General features: G+C 44.3%; 1 long non-coding RNA gene across 9 annotated transcripts in view; it reads right to left on the reverse strand.

Moving 5' to 3' along the window:
- LOC109550854 (uncharacterized) overlaps positions 1–14818 on the reverse strand; it is a 45438-nt gene that overhangs the window by 13369 nt on the left and 17251 nt on the right. For 8 of the 9 annotated variants that reach the window (XR_012327983.1, XR_012327984.1, XR_012327989.1 and 5 more), the window contains one exon: positions 14181–14278. This is a non-coding gene — a long non-coding RNA (uncharacterized lncRNA). Of the gene's footprint in view, positions 1–14162; positions 14279–14818 lie in introns of all 9 variants that reach the window. The other variant, XR_012327988.1, reaches the window with a different exon arrangement.

Genomic DNA, 14818 nt, shown 5'->3' on the forward strand with positions numbered 1-14818 from the left:
ATAATCATGGGTGAGAAGACCCAAAAATGTATGAAAGGCAATTCTCCTGAAATTTACCTGTACATTCAATGGAAGGTAATCAAAATCCCAACAGGCATTTTTGTAGAAGGTGCTACGTTGATTGTAAAACATATATGGAGGGCTTCCCTGGTGGCGCAGTGGTTGAGAGTCCGCCTGCCGATGCAGGGGACACGGGTTCATGTCCCAGTCCGGGAAGATCCCACATGCCGCGGAGCGGCTAGGCCCGTGAGCCATGGCCGCTGAGCCTGCGTGTCCGGAGCCTGTGCTCCGCGACGGGAGAGGCCACAACAGTGAGAGGCCCGCGTACCGAAAAAAAAAAAAAAATCCATAGTAGTTCATAATCCATAGAGACAGAAAGCAGAGTGGTGGTTGCCAGGGGCTGGGAGGAAGGAGGATTGGGAAGGGATGCTTAATCGGTGCCAGGTTTCCATTTGGAGTGATGAGTAAGTTCTTGAACTAGATAGTGGTGATGCTTGCACCACATTATAAATGTACTTAATGCCACAGAGTTGTACACTTTACAGTGGTTAAGCTGGCAACTGGTAAAATTGTATGTAATGTGTATTTTACCACTTTTTTTTTTTTTAATATGCTCACAAAGGACACAGAGAAAGGGTAAATGGATGAAGAAAGGCAAGTGTAGGGCAATAAGGAGGGAAGGGGACGGGGGCAACCTGAAAAGGTCAGGCTGGTGATCGCTACTCAGCTCGATCGATTGTCACCATGGGAGAATGTGGGTCAGATTTCAGAATTTCTCAAGTTAAGACAGAAATAGGGATTTCATGTGAAAACAACCCATCTGGATATGTGGCAAGTAAGTGAGGCTTTTAAAAACAGAATGTGGGCCTGCAGGTCCCCAGTTTACAACTTTGGCAGCAGGTGACCTTTTGGGTTCAGCCAGCTCTAGGAATGTGGTATACAGGGACAGGGACCAGGCACAGGGAGGTGTCCTACACGGTGACACACTCTGCGAGGGATGCAAGTCAGCTCTCTGACTGGAAAAGGAAACCAGCCGTGCATACACTGGAGTGCAGAGCCCCTATGCAGAGCCCCTATCTCTGAGGTTGGGATTAGGCACCAGCATACATTGGCTCCTCCCACTTCTGCAGTGGGCAGAATTTAGTTTCCCTCCCAGCTGATGGTGGGCATGGCCTCATGGCTAGCTTTGGCCAAGGGAGGAATGTTAGCAGACACCTAGGTGCACAAAGGTTTAAACACTCTAGTGATGTTAAACACTCTAGCTCTTGAGGAAATTATGCCCCCTTCAGCCTGAGCTGCAGAGTAAACACATACAGAATAAACCTGAATCCAACCAACAGCTCAGGGCCAAGCCCAGCTAACATGGGGGCTGGTGCAGAGTCACCCACTGAAGCCCGCTCTAGATCAGACACACTGCAGCTGACCTCAGTCCAGTGATCAGGAAGCTAAGTGTTTGGTGAAGCCGCTGAAGTTTGTGGGTAGATTATTAAACAGGGTTGAGTCAATATCTGATACCACCGTCAGGAACCAAGTGGGTTTGGTAAATCCAAACCCCAATTCCTCGTTGTTAAACTTTGTGCCATTAGATAGCCTAATCTTTAAGCTATCTTTACACTCTTAAAAATTATTGAGGACCCCAATGCACTTTTATTTATGTGAGTTCTGTCTGTCAATATTTACTATATTAGAAATTAAAACTGATAAATATTTAAAATACAAGAACAGTACTCAACATTAGCCATGAAAGAAATACAAATCAAAACCACAGTGAGGGGACTTCCCTGGTGGTTCAGTGGTTAAGACTCTGAACTTCCACTGCAGGGGGCACAGGTTCCATCCCTGGTCAGGGAACTAAGATCCCATGTGCTGCGCAGTGCAGCCAAAAAAACCCCACCAAAACCAAAACCAAACAAACAAAACCCACAGTGGGATACCACTTCACACCTACTAGGATGGCTATAATCAAACAGACAGAAAGTAATTATTGGCAAAGATGTGGAGAAATCAGAATCCTCATACACCACTAGCGGGAATGTAAAATGATACAGCCACTTCGGAAAATAGTGGAGAAGTTCTTCAAAAGGTTAAACATAGAGTTAACAATTCCTCTCAAGGAATTCCCAACAATTCCTCTCAGAAGTATATATTTTTTTTCAAGAGAAATGAAAACATATGGCCACATAAAAACTTGTACACAAATGATCATAGCAGCATTATTCATAATAGCTCAGGGGTAGAAGCAATCCAGATTCCCCTCAACTGATGAATAGATAAATATAACGTGGTCTGTCCATACAATGGAATATTATCTGGCAATAAAAAAGGATGAAGTATTGATACAGACTACAATGTGGATGAACCTTGAAAATATGCTAAGTGAAAGAAGTCAGTCAAAAAAGACCACATATTGAATGATTCCATTTTATGTGAAATGTTCAGAATAAGCAAATCTATAGAGAAGAAAGTAGATTAGTAACTGCCAGGGGCTAGGGGTCGGGGGAACAGGAAGTAACTGCTAATGAGTGTGGGGTTTCTTTGGGGGGAGGTGAAAAGTTTCTAAAATTGATTGTGCTGATAGTTGCATACCTCTGAGGACATACTAATAACCACTGGATGGTATACTTTTTTCTTTTGGATAGTGTACTTTAAATAGGCAAATTGTATGGTATGTGAGTTATATCTCAATAAAGCTGTTATTGAAAATAATACACACACCAAAAAAAAAAAAAAACTATGCACACATTCCATTAGCTGGCAGAGTAATGACACCACCATACATGTAACCTCTGGAAAACTCCACTAAGTCCTCATGGGAGAGTGTTAAGTCCTCGTGGGAGAGTGAAAGTGAAAGGGGGAAAAATATAAGGTCCAGGAATTAGTGCCAAACAGGGAACAACTCTAATGGGCTATCTATACTCCAGAGCCCCTTGTGGGGTCAACCAAGGTCAATGTTGTACCTGCATCACAGTTCAAATTCTCCATCCACGCAACCCTCGGGCCTCCCTCTCCCTTCCACACGTGTCTTGCACTTCAAACTGCATTTCAGTGTCAAACTGCAACAGGATTTATCGGCATATGGATGGACTATGAAGCCTAGAAGTTGCGTTTAACATATAGACAAGCCCTAGTGTATTTCAGGCCTGTATTTCAGTACAGACTCATATCTGTACTGTGAGTCTGACATCCTGACCTGAAAGACAAGAGAAGAATAAAAAATAGCTGCTAGAAGCACTATTTACAATAGCCAAGACATGGAAGAAAACTAAATGTCCATCGACAGATGAATGGATAAAGATGTGGTACATATATACAATGGAATATTATTCAGCTGTAAAAAAGAATGAAATAATTGCATTTGCAGCAACATGAATGGACCTAGAGATTGTCATACTAAGTAAAGTCAGACAGAGAAAGACAAATATCATATGATATCACTTATATGTGGAATCTAAAAAATGATACAAATGAACTTATTTACAAAACAGAAATAGACTCACTGACATAGAAAACAAACTTATGGTTACCAAAGGAGAAAGGTGGGGTGGGTAAATTAGGAATTTGGGATTAAAAGATACACATTACTATATATAAAACAGATAAACAATAAGGACCTGTATAGCTCAGGGAACTACATTCAATACCTTGTAATAGCCTATAATGGAAAAGAATCTGAAAAAGAATATATATATATATTTTTTTCCTGTACTTTGCTTTACACCTGAAACATTGTAAATCAACTACACTTCAATAAATTTTTTTTTTTAACTTTAAAAAAGTGTATGGAATTCCCTAGCAGTCCAGTGGTTAGGACTCCATGCTCTCACTGCTGAGGGTCTGGGTTCAATCCTTGGTCGCAGAACCAAGATCCCACAAGCCACACGCCGCGGGCAAAAGAAATTTTTTTTTAATAATAAGAAGTGTAAAAAAAAATAGCTGCTATAAGCATTTCCTAGAGGCCACAAAGGGAAAGAGCCAAAGATGCCCAACCTCATTAGAATTCAGTATTCAGAAAGATTCTAATTAAAACCATAATAGCATACCGTTTCATATCCAGCCGGCTGTCAAAACTTTAAAAGACTCTCAATATGAGGTTTTAACCCACAGAATAAAACAGATATCCATGAGTCCATGTTGATCTAAGTAAATAAATAAGTAACGGGGAGAAGGAACAGCTGTTTCTTTCAATAGAATTCCAACTAATAGACGTAGAGGAGAAAGGGACATGAAAAATCACTATTAGGCAAATGCCCCAGTAACAACTGTCGCAGACCAGATCCACCAACAGATGCTAAAATTAGCAGGTGCAAGTTTGAGGAGAATCAAGACTTGTATGGTCATGAAGTATCTCCCCCAAGATACTTATTAATTGCAAAGGGAAAGACAGTAACTTTACAGTGGAGAAGTGCAGCAGACGGTGCCTTAACCTAGTGACCAACGTCAACATCGCCCATAACAAGACATACTGACATGTCTGATATGATGCACTGAGAAAGACACAGCATCATCTGTGTGGTGTTCCTGGCAAAAATGTATAACTTCATTTCAACCATGAAAAACATCAGACAAACCCAAATTTAGGGACATTTAATAAAAGAGCTGATAAATACTCCTTAAAAGTGTCAAGGTCATGAAAGACAAGGAAATGCAGAGGGACATGACCAAGCCAGCCTGGTCTTCCAGATGTGGAATTGAGCGCCTTGGGAGGGAATTCCCCCAGCTCCATTCAAGCCTTCTGATGAGTGAGGCCCTGGCAGTGAGGATGAGCCAGGGCTTCGAGCCAGGAACATTCAGATAAGCCTCCCTCCAAAACCTGACTCACAGAAAGTGTGTGTGAGGTGACAAGTGTTTATTGCTTTGAGCAGCTTTTTTAGAGAAAATAATTGCTGTTGTGAACAGTGGTCACCAGATGGCGCCCAGATTCCAAGGATGGAAACAAAAATGACTGTCAACATTATAAGGAGGTCATTGCCCCTGAGTTCATTTGTAAATGTATCACAAGCCTAATAAAAATGTCATTGGGGTTTTTTCCTAGAGCTAGACAACTTGATTATAAGGTTCATTTGTAAGTAAAACAGGCAAATATGGGGGAAAAAACTGAAAAATAAGGAGGAGGAGGAGAAAACAGATATTAAAAACCATATAGGGCTTCCCTGGTGGCGCAGTGGTTGAGAGTCCGCCTGCCGGTGCAGGGGACGTGGGTTCGTGCCCCGGTCGAGGAGGATCCCACATGCCGCGGAGCGGCTGGGCCCGTGAGCCATGGCCGCTGAGCCTGTGCGTCCGGAGCCTGTGCTCCGCAGCGGGAGAGGTCACGGCAGTGAGAGGCCCGCATACCGAAAAAAAAAAAAAAAAAAACCATAGAAAACAATGTGTTATTGGTGCATCAATAAGTAAACAGATCAATCGAGAAATAGAAACAATTGCTTACGGAAATTAATATGATCATATAATACTTTTTAATTTAGGAAGGAACTTTAGGGAAGTTTTTAATTTAGTGGTATTAGAGCAACTAGATAAACAAAAAGAAAAGTTTGAGTCTGTTCCTCACACTGGATACCAGATTAAATTCGAAGTATATCAAAGAACTAAGTGGAAAAATACAACCTCATAAATAATAAAACACTGGTGAGTCTCCTAATGACCTGAGAATGTGGGAACAGGGTAAATTTGCCAAACTGGTCATCAAAATCCAGAAGCAATGGGGCTTCCCTGGTGGCGCAGTGGTTGAGGGTCCGCCTGCCAATGCAGGCGACACGGGTTCGTGCCCCGGTCCGGGAAGATCCCACATGCCGCGGAGCGGCTGGGCCCGTGAGCCATGGCCGCTGAGCCTGGGCGTCCGGAGCCTGTGCTCCGCAACGGGAGACACCATGGCAGTGAGAGGCCCGCGTACTGCCAAAAAAAAAAAAAAAAAATCCAGAAGCAATGAAAGAGAATTTTGTCAAATGACCAAGCAAAAATGAAAACCTTTTGCAGGTTCAAAACATAAACCCACCAGGTGCAAACTAAAAACTACAGATGACAAAATGAAGGAAAAAAATTTACAACTTATATCACAAAGGGTTAGTATCCCTAAAATATAAAGAGCATCTAAAAATTGAGGCAAAAAAGACCAAGAAACCTATCGAAAGTGGGCAAGATACATGAAGAAGTTCACATAAAAAGAAATGCCAATGTCCTCTACATATGCAAAAATGTGCTCAGCCCCACTCATAATTTTTAAAAACCACAAATTCAAACCACACGGAGATTCTTTTTCTCACTTATCAGATTAGCAAAACTCCAAGCGTTTGACAACACTCTGTTGGCAATGCCATGGGGACACAGGGGTTCTCACACCTTGCTAGTGGAACGCAAAAAAGTAAAGCCTCCGTGGAGGAGAATTTGGCAATATCTAGCGATTTACCCTTTGTCCCCACAATCCCACGGATTCTAACGCAAAGACGCACACCAAGACCCTATGGCCATCTGCTGATGGGATGCCTGCACCTGAGTATCTCTATTGGAACTTGATCAAATCCCAAAGCAAATCAATCATCTCCACCACCATCACCCCATCCCTCTTCCTACATTGCCTGTATTGTGTGAACGGGCACCACAGTCCATCTGCGACCCAGGCCAGGAAAGTGGGAGCTGTCCTAGACTCCTCCCTCTGCTCAAATAGTAATCAAGACCTTTTAAATATCTTCTGTGTGTCCCTCTTCTCCACCCCACTCCCACTATACTCTAGTTTGGACAGTCTTCATCTTTAACTTGTATTACTGCAGCAGGCTCTGGATCAGTCAGTCAGGGTCCACTAAGGAGAGAGAAACCACACCAGGTACTCTAACAGAGGGAATTTAACATACGGACTATAATACAAGGAACTGCCAACTTGGTATAAAGTTGTTATCTAGATAACTGAAAGGGTAAAAAAAAGAATTCTAAGGCAGCTTAGCTGTTCTTAAACCTTAGCCAAATCACCTGGAGGACTTGTTAAAAGGCAGACCGTTGAGGACAGCTACCAGAGTCTCTGATGGGTCTGGGATGGGGCTTGGAGTTTTACAGTTCTCACAAGTTCCCAGCTGATACTGATGCTGCTGGTCTGGGGACCACACTCTGAGAACTACAGCTCTAAGATAGGAGAGAAGTAGCAACTGCAGGAAGCAGGGACCACACCTAGAGCTGGGGGAACACAGATGCAAAAGAAGGGGCACTAGCCAGCTGGCGCTGCTGTTTCTGATGAGACTGGTTTTGCCAGAGTTAGAAAACTACAAATTGGATTCAGCAGCTGCTACAGGAAGACAGTACTGCTGCTGCTGCTGCCACTGCCACCACCATCAGAGTGAAGTGTTGCTGGGTAACACTCACAAGAACAGCAGGCAAGTCAGTCCCTTCTGCATAAGGTGACCAAGCACCCTGGGAAGAGTTTCCCAGGAAGCAGAACTTTCAGTGCTAAAACTGGAGAAGTCCTGGGAAAACCAGGATGAGTTAATCACCCCACTTCTGCAACCTCCTAGTAAACCCCATTGCCAGGGTCTAAAACAGAACCACCTGGTAAAGCAGAAATGTGGTTTCCCAGCTCAGCATCACAAAGCAAAACATAGGAGGGTGGGTTGGGAGCTCAGAGACAATAACTTCATAATCGACGCTGACTACACGTGGTCTTCCCGGTCCTCTGCAATCCATCCTCAGGGGCGCCGTCAAGAGAAACTTTATAAATAGGTATAACCGATCACTTCAGACTCTTGCCGAAGTTTTTTCAATAGCTGCCTGTGATATTGTGATTCATATTAAGAAACATGCGTTTGGTTTTTGTCCCCTTTCCTGACACAGAGTCCCTAAAACCCTTGGATTTCTTAAGCGATAAGAGCGATAAAAGTGAAAAGAGTGTCTTATTCTTCACAAGCCCCTTTCAACCACACCCGAGTTTATGGTAATGCAGTGGCTGTCGCCAACTTTCACTGTGTCCAACACTTCGCCCTGTGCATCTCTTCCATTCAACCATTCCAGAGGTGCATCCTTTTTACAGGTAAGTAAACTGTTTTCCTGAGTTCTGTGAGCTGTTCTAGCACATGATCGAACCCGAGGAGGGGGTGATGGGAACCCCCGATTTGTAGCCAAGTGGGACAGAGGTTGCAGGTAACCTGAAGACCCACTGCTTGCAATAGGTATCTGAGTTGGGGGTTAGGCTTGCGGGACTGAGCCCTTAACCTGGGTGGGATCTCAAGCTAACTCCAGGTAGGTGGTGTCAGAATTGAATTGAATTCTAAGACATGCAGTTGGTGTCCCCAGAGAATTGGAGAATTTCTTGGTGTGGGAAAAACCTCCACAGGTTTGGTGACTGGTACTAAGAGCTGAGTGGTGACTAGAGGAGGAAACAGCGTTTTTCCTTTTCACTGCCTGCCAGCCAATCAGGGTGAAATTCCAACTTTATTTTTAAATTTAATTATTTACTTATTTATTATTTTTGGCTGCATTGGGTCTCCGTTGCTGTGCGCGGGCTTTCTCTAGTTGTGGAGAGCGGGGGCTACTCTTCATTGCCGTGCACAGGCTTCTCTTGTTGCGGAGCACGGGCTCTAGGTGCCGGCTTCAGTTGTTGTGGCACGCAGGCTTCATTAGTTGTGGCATGAAGGCTCTAGAGCACAGGCTCAGTAGTTGTGGGGCATGGGCTTAGCTGCTCTGCAGCATGTGGGATCTTCCCAGACCAGGGCTCAAACCCGTGTCCCCTGCATTGGCAGGTGGACTCTTAACCACTGCGCTACCAGGGAAGTCCCCCAACTTTTTAATGTAGCATAAAAGGCTCTTCAAGGTTATCTTCAGCGCAGTCTCATCTCCTTTCCTGAACTTTATGTTCCAGAAATACAGAAATTTTTGAGTTTCCTAAAGCAAATCGTGTTCTCAAGTCGCTATGCTTTGAATATACTATTGCCTCATCTGTCGAAAAGCACATAAATTCCTTTTTCAGAGGAAAACAGAAGATCAGAATATGTGCTTCCCCTTTAAGAATGGAAGTTAGTTTTCAATCCATAAAATGGATTTGAAGGCCAAAGACAATCTCAAAGCAAATGAGTTTTTTGAATTCCACAGTAGTTACTGTTCTCAAGTTTTTAACACCCAAGGAGAAAAAAGATAAGAACACTTCCAGTGTTAATGAAACTTGTTAGTTTTTTTGTCCTGTTAAAGATATTTATACTTGAATTTTTTTTAAGGCTTCAAATATTTTTAGATGAAATCCGTAAGTGAAAAGCAATGGTTGCTTTAAAAATTAGAGACGGTTTATAAAGTTGTAAAAATTAGAGTCGGTTATAAAGTCGTATAAAGATGATAAAAAAAGATTCAGTAATAATTTACAAAGCTTGTTCTTAAATTCAAAGTCTATTAAGATCCTTATGTGGTTATGTGGTTAAGAGCGAGATTTTGCTTTTTTTCTGTTTCTACTGCAATACTTTTTTTTTTAATTAAGTGATTTATGACCAGTCTTGTTTGGTTTTTCTCCAGCATAAATTCCCCCGTGAAAAAGGACTTCCAAGGCAAACACTGAGCTGTTTATAGGACCCCACTGGATTCAATATCTTCCTCCAGTGAGTTGGATTATAACTATTTGCATGACCATCCTTCCCCTACACTGATCCTCCTTTTAGCCAGTAACTGTGGGTTTTGGTCTTCAGACTCCACACTGGTAGCACAATATCTTTCGTAGGGTGGACACCTGTGAGTGAATGTAACAGCACTTTTGATGAAACCGAGTTCCCATGCAGCCCAATGCAGATGATCGTTATTTAACCCTGGGCAAGCTTGACTTGGGCAATGGTTGCCTGACTCTCCGGTAACTGGCGGACAGAAGGCGGAGTGCAGGGGGCAGGAGTGAGCGCTCTGGAGTCAGACTGCTCTGCTTGGCAGTTGCCCGTTCCGTGCACTTGGGCAAGTGATTGAACTGCCCAGGGCCTGCCTGCCTTTCCTATAGAATAGTGGTGGTAATGATGGTTCCCACCTCCTCCTCCGTCGCAGTGAGGATTAAATGAGGTGATGCATGTTAGGTCCAGAGCACAGTGCTTGACACTTTTGAGTGTAAATATTCACTGTTGGAGTTATTTTCTTTGAAACGCGGTCAGTGGTACTCACTTCATAGTGTTTTGTTTTAAGGACTAAATGGAGTGACGTGGTCAGTGACTGACAGTGATCTGACATATAGCAGGCACTCCTGCTTGTCTCCTTTACTTATTCTGGGGCAGTTCTGTCTCCCCAGAATGCACCCAGCTGAGTGGCTAGCTCTGCTACTTCTTGTGTATCACCCAGGGGGAGAAAAAGTTCTTCTCCAAAAGAAGGAACACTGGTTTACACCAGAACTAATGGAGTGGAGTTGAAGGGCAGCATTGAAGACTGGTGAGAGATGAGGTAGGTGTTAGTTTGCTGGGGCTGCTATAACAGAATAGCATAGACCGGGTGGCTTAACAACAGAAATTTATTTTCTCACAGTTCTGGAGGTTGGAAGTCCAGTATCAAGGTGCCAGAAGGGTTGGTTTCTCTTGAGGCCTCTCTACTTGGCTTGCAGACAGCCACCTTCTCACTGTGTCCTCACGTGGCCTTTTCTCTTTGTGCACATGCCTTTCATGTCTCTTCCTCTTCCAATAAGGACACCAGTCCTATTGGATTAGGGCCCCAGCCTTATAACCTCATTTAACCTTAATTACCTCCCTAAAAACCCTATCTCCAAACTCAGCCACACTTGGGGGTCAGGGCTTCAATGTACAGATTTGAGGGGGGAGGGCATTATTCAGTCCAGAACAATGTGATAAGGCAGGAGATGAGTAGGGACCAGAACCAGATCACAAAGGGCTGGCTTGGGGGCTTTCTTCTTCACCCACCCACCCCTGGTCTCCTGGGAATTGGCTCCATGGAGGGTCTCTTTCTGTCCTTTACCTTCCAGACAGGACTAAGCACAGCTCAACGGTGCATTTTTCAAGGTTGCCTGGGATTAGGGAGTTCCCTGATGGCCTAGTGGTTAGGATTCCGGGCTTCCAATGCCGTGGCCTGGGTTCAGTCCCTGGTCAGGGAACTGAGATCCTGTAAAGTGCATGGCACAGCCAAAAAATAAATTAAAAAGGGTTGCCTGGGTAAGAGCGGACCCAGTGGAAATCACTAGAGGGAAGTTGCCTGGAGAGCAAGCACACCCAGGAGGGATTATGCAAATTAGATGTACAGGATTCCCCCCTCCCCCCACTCCCCCCCCCCACAGTTAGGCTTTCTTTTTTTTTTTGGCTGTGTTGGGTCTTCGTTGCTGCACGTGGGCTTTCTCTAGTTTCATCGAGAGGGGGTTACTCTTTGTTGTGGTATGTGAGCTTCTCACTGCGGTGGCTTCTCTTGCTGCAGAGCACCGGCTCTAGGCACGCGGGCTTCAGTGGTTGCGGTGCATGGGCTCTAGGGCGAGCGGGCTTCGGTAGTTGTGGCTCGCAGGCTCAGTAGTTGTGGCTCGCAGGCTCTAGAGAGCAGGCTCGGTAGTTGTGGCACACGGGCTTAGTTGCTCCACGGCATGTGGGATCTTCCCGGGCCAGGGCTCAAACCCATGTCCCCTGCACTGGCAGGCGGATTCCTAACCACTGTGCCACCAGGGAAGTACCAGGCTTCCTTCTTTGAGTCAGTGGCCCAGGGCTTTTGAAAAAGAGCCTAAACCTGAACAGAGCAGTCCATTAATTCCTGCATTCCACAAATCTGAGTGCCCACTGATCCAGGGACTGTTCTAGGCCCTGGGGCTCTCGCAGAGTTTAGGTTCTAGGCCTGCACCGTCCAGTATAATATTATCAATATTAAGCACTTGGAATGTGGCTAGTCTGAATTGAGATGTCCTGAAGTATAAACTACACACCAGATTTCAAAGACAATATAAAATATCTCATTAATAATTTTTCTATTAAATGCATGCTAAAATCATATGTCCAATACATTGTATTGAATACAATATGTATTATTAAAGTTAATTCCATCTATTTCTTTTTAACGTATTTTTTTTAAACAGGATTCCTGGAAATTTGACATGATATATGTGACTCACATTTGTGGCTCACATTCTATTTCTCTTGGACTGTGCTATTCTAGAAGCTCCACCTGGAGACTCTGATCAAGCTTCTAATGGACATAATCAGAGGGGACCTTAACTTGGACCACCATTCTTAAGGATTAGGCAATTTGGAGCAAATGCCTCTAGCTGATGATAGCTGTTTTAAAGTAAGCTGTGAGGATGGGGGAAAAAAATGGGAAAAGGGGGGAAAGAAATGAGATCAGCAACAGCTGGAGAGACCAGAGAGGGACAAAGAGTGCTCTGAGGCCTGAGAGCACATTTCCAACTTGCCCTCTGTAGTAGGCAGAAAAATGACCCTCCAAAGATGTCCATGTCCTAATGCCTGGAACCTGTCCATATGTTATCTTACATGGCAAAAGGGAGACGCTGCAAATATGATTAAGCTAAGGATTTTGAGATGGGGAGAGGATTCCAGATTATCCAGGTAGACCCAATGTAATCACAAGCGTCCTTATAAGTGAAAGAGGGAGGCAGGAGAGTCAGAGAAGATGTGAGGATGGAAGCAGAGCTCCAGCAGAGCTCGGAGTGATGTCACGCTGCCTCTGAAGATGAAGGAAGGGGCCACGAGCCAAGGAGTGCAGGTGGTCTCTAGAAGCTGGAAAAGGCAAGGAAATGGGTTCTCCCCTCAAGCCTCCATAAGGAATGCAGCCCTATGACACTTTGATTTTAGCCCAGTGAGAGGGATTTTACACTTCTAACCTCCAGAATTGTAAGACAGTAAATTCGTGTTCTTGTAAGCCACTAAGTTTTTGGTAATTTGTTATAGGAGCTATAGGAAACGAATCCACTCACTTGCCTGCTGGATCTTTCTTTCTTTTTCCTTTCTTTCTTTTCTTTCTTTCTTCTCTTTCTTTCTTTCTTTCTTTCTGTCTGTCTTTTTCCTTTCTTTCTTTCTTCCTTCCTTCCTTCCTCCCTTCCTTCCTTCCTTCCTTTCTTTTTCTCTCCCTCTCTTTTTTTTCCTGGATATTTCTTTTGAGTCACACTCGTCACTAGCTGAGAGAGCCACTTCCTTCTAAGGCGTAGTGGGGAAAGCCCTGGCTGGGTCTTCAGTATACCCTGTGGGTGTCTGGACAAATCTCTTTTCCTCTGTTGAGGAGCAAGGAGATTGGGAAAACTGTGTGGAGTTCTAGTGGAGAGGACTGGCATATTTGTCTGCACTGGGTATCAGCATAGACGCCTTTCTAAAATTAGGACAGAAGAAGTCCCAGAGAATTGGCTAGTTGTTCAACACGCTGAGTCCTTTAAATGAGATAAATCATCTCATTTAATTCTGAGAAGAGCCCTATGACTTAGATATCTATGAGTATCCCATTTTAAAGCTAAGGAAACCAAGGTCAGAGAGGTTAGGTAACTTGCCCACAATGACTAAGACAGAAAACTATGAGCCAAGAGTCAAACCTAGGTTTACAGACTGTTGAGAACCACCCTTCTTACTGATGGGAGAGACCATGACGAACAGGATGGATCCATAAGTTTTATTCATTCATTCATTCATCTCACAGGTAGCTGGGCCCCTGTGCTTAGAATTCAGGGTACAGTGATAAACAACTCAGGCCGGACTCTTACAGCATGGAAGTCACATTCTATCAGAAGGACACCAACAACTCAGAAGTGAGCTGATTGTGATGAGAATGATGAGGAACATTAAGAGAGTAAAGTGAGAGGGAGTAGATGGGACTAGGGGGCTACCTTCTGAAGCAATATGTGGTTCTGAACTTGAGAGCCCACTGCCCTCCAAGGGGTGTCATGACCAAATTCATCATGTTTCCTCTCTTTTGTTTCCCTTGGTAATCCCCCCAAACACAAGCTCATCTCGTCATCTCAGGTTCTCTCATCTCCATCATTCTCTGTGTTGTCTTTTGCTCTACCGGCTCCTGCCTCACTCCATCCTTCCCAAACTCTTCCACTGCAACCCCTGTAAACCTTTCCCTCAATGTTCCCTCCAACTCTTATCTTAACTAAAACAGGACCATTCTCCAAAGATAATCCCACAATCCTAACTGAAGGCTCTTCATCCCCCCCGCTTGCCAAACACCTCAAGGTCTGGAGGAGGAGAGAAGTAATCAGGATATGCTGAGGAAACAAATGAACCCAAGTCCCAGTGACTCACATAAAGGTAGAGACTCACTCTTGTGCCATGTCCAACATGGGTGGGCTGGGCTCTGCTCCACTTCTTCCTTCGTTAACCTGGGCTGATGGGGCAGCCTCTGAAACACTGCCACCCTCCTGGCAGAGGGAAAAGAGACATGGACAGCCGTGAGCTGGCTCCTGAAGCTTCAGCTTGGAAGAGATGTACATCACGGTGTTCACATTTCATTGGCTAAAGCGAGTCATATGGCCAAGCTTGATATCAAGTGGGTATATTTCAGGAGAGACAGCAAACACTGTGGACAGTAATACACCCTGCCATTCCTTGGCGTCCCAAAGCTGTGTCCAGATATTATTATTCCTTCTCCATACTCTTAAAATAAAAGATCCTTCTTCCCCTTAACAGACCTCCTAGAGTAACAGCTAGACCTCTTCTCTCCTCTCTCTTCTCTCCTGGCTCTTCTGTCTCCCTAGAAATCTGAGAGTCACACTTACCTCCACCTGCTCCCTCACTCCACATCAGATCCTTTACCATGTGCCAGAGATTCAAAATCTGTCACTTCTCTCGGTCCCCACAGAAGCTACCCTCCTCCAAGCCATCACCATCTCTCTCCTGTACTACTACAACAGCAACCTTCCAAATCTTGCTCTACAATCCATTCATGATCTAGTAGTCAC

This window comes from Tursiops truncatus, chromosome 19 (genome assembly GCF_011762595.2).
Source record: "Tursiops truncatus isolate mTurTru1 chromosome 19, mTurTru1.mat.Y, whole genome shotgun sequence".
NCBI classification, from domain to species: domain Eukaryota; kingdom Metazoa; phylum Chordata; class Mammalia; order Artiodactyla; family Delphinidae; genus Tursiops; species Tursiops truncatus.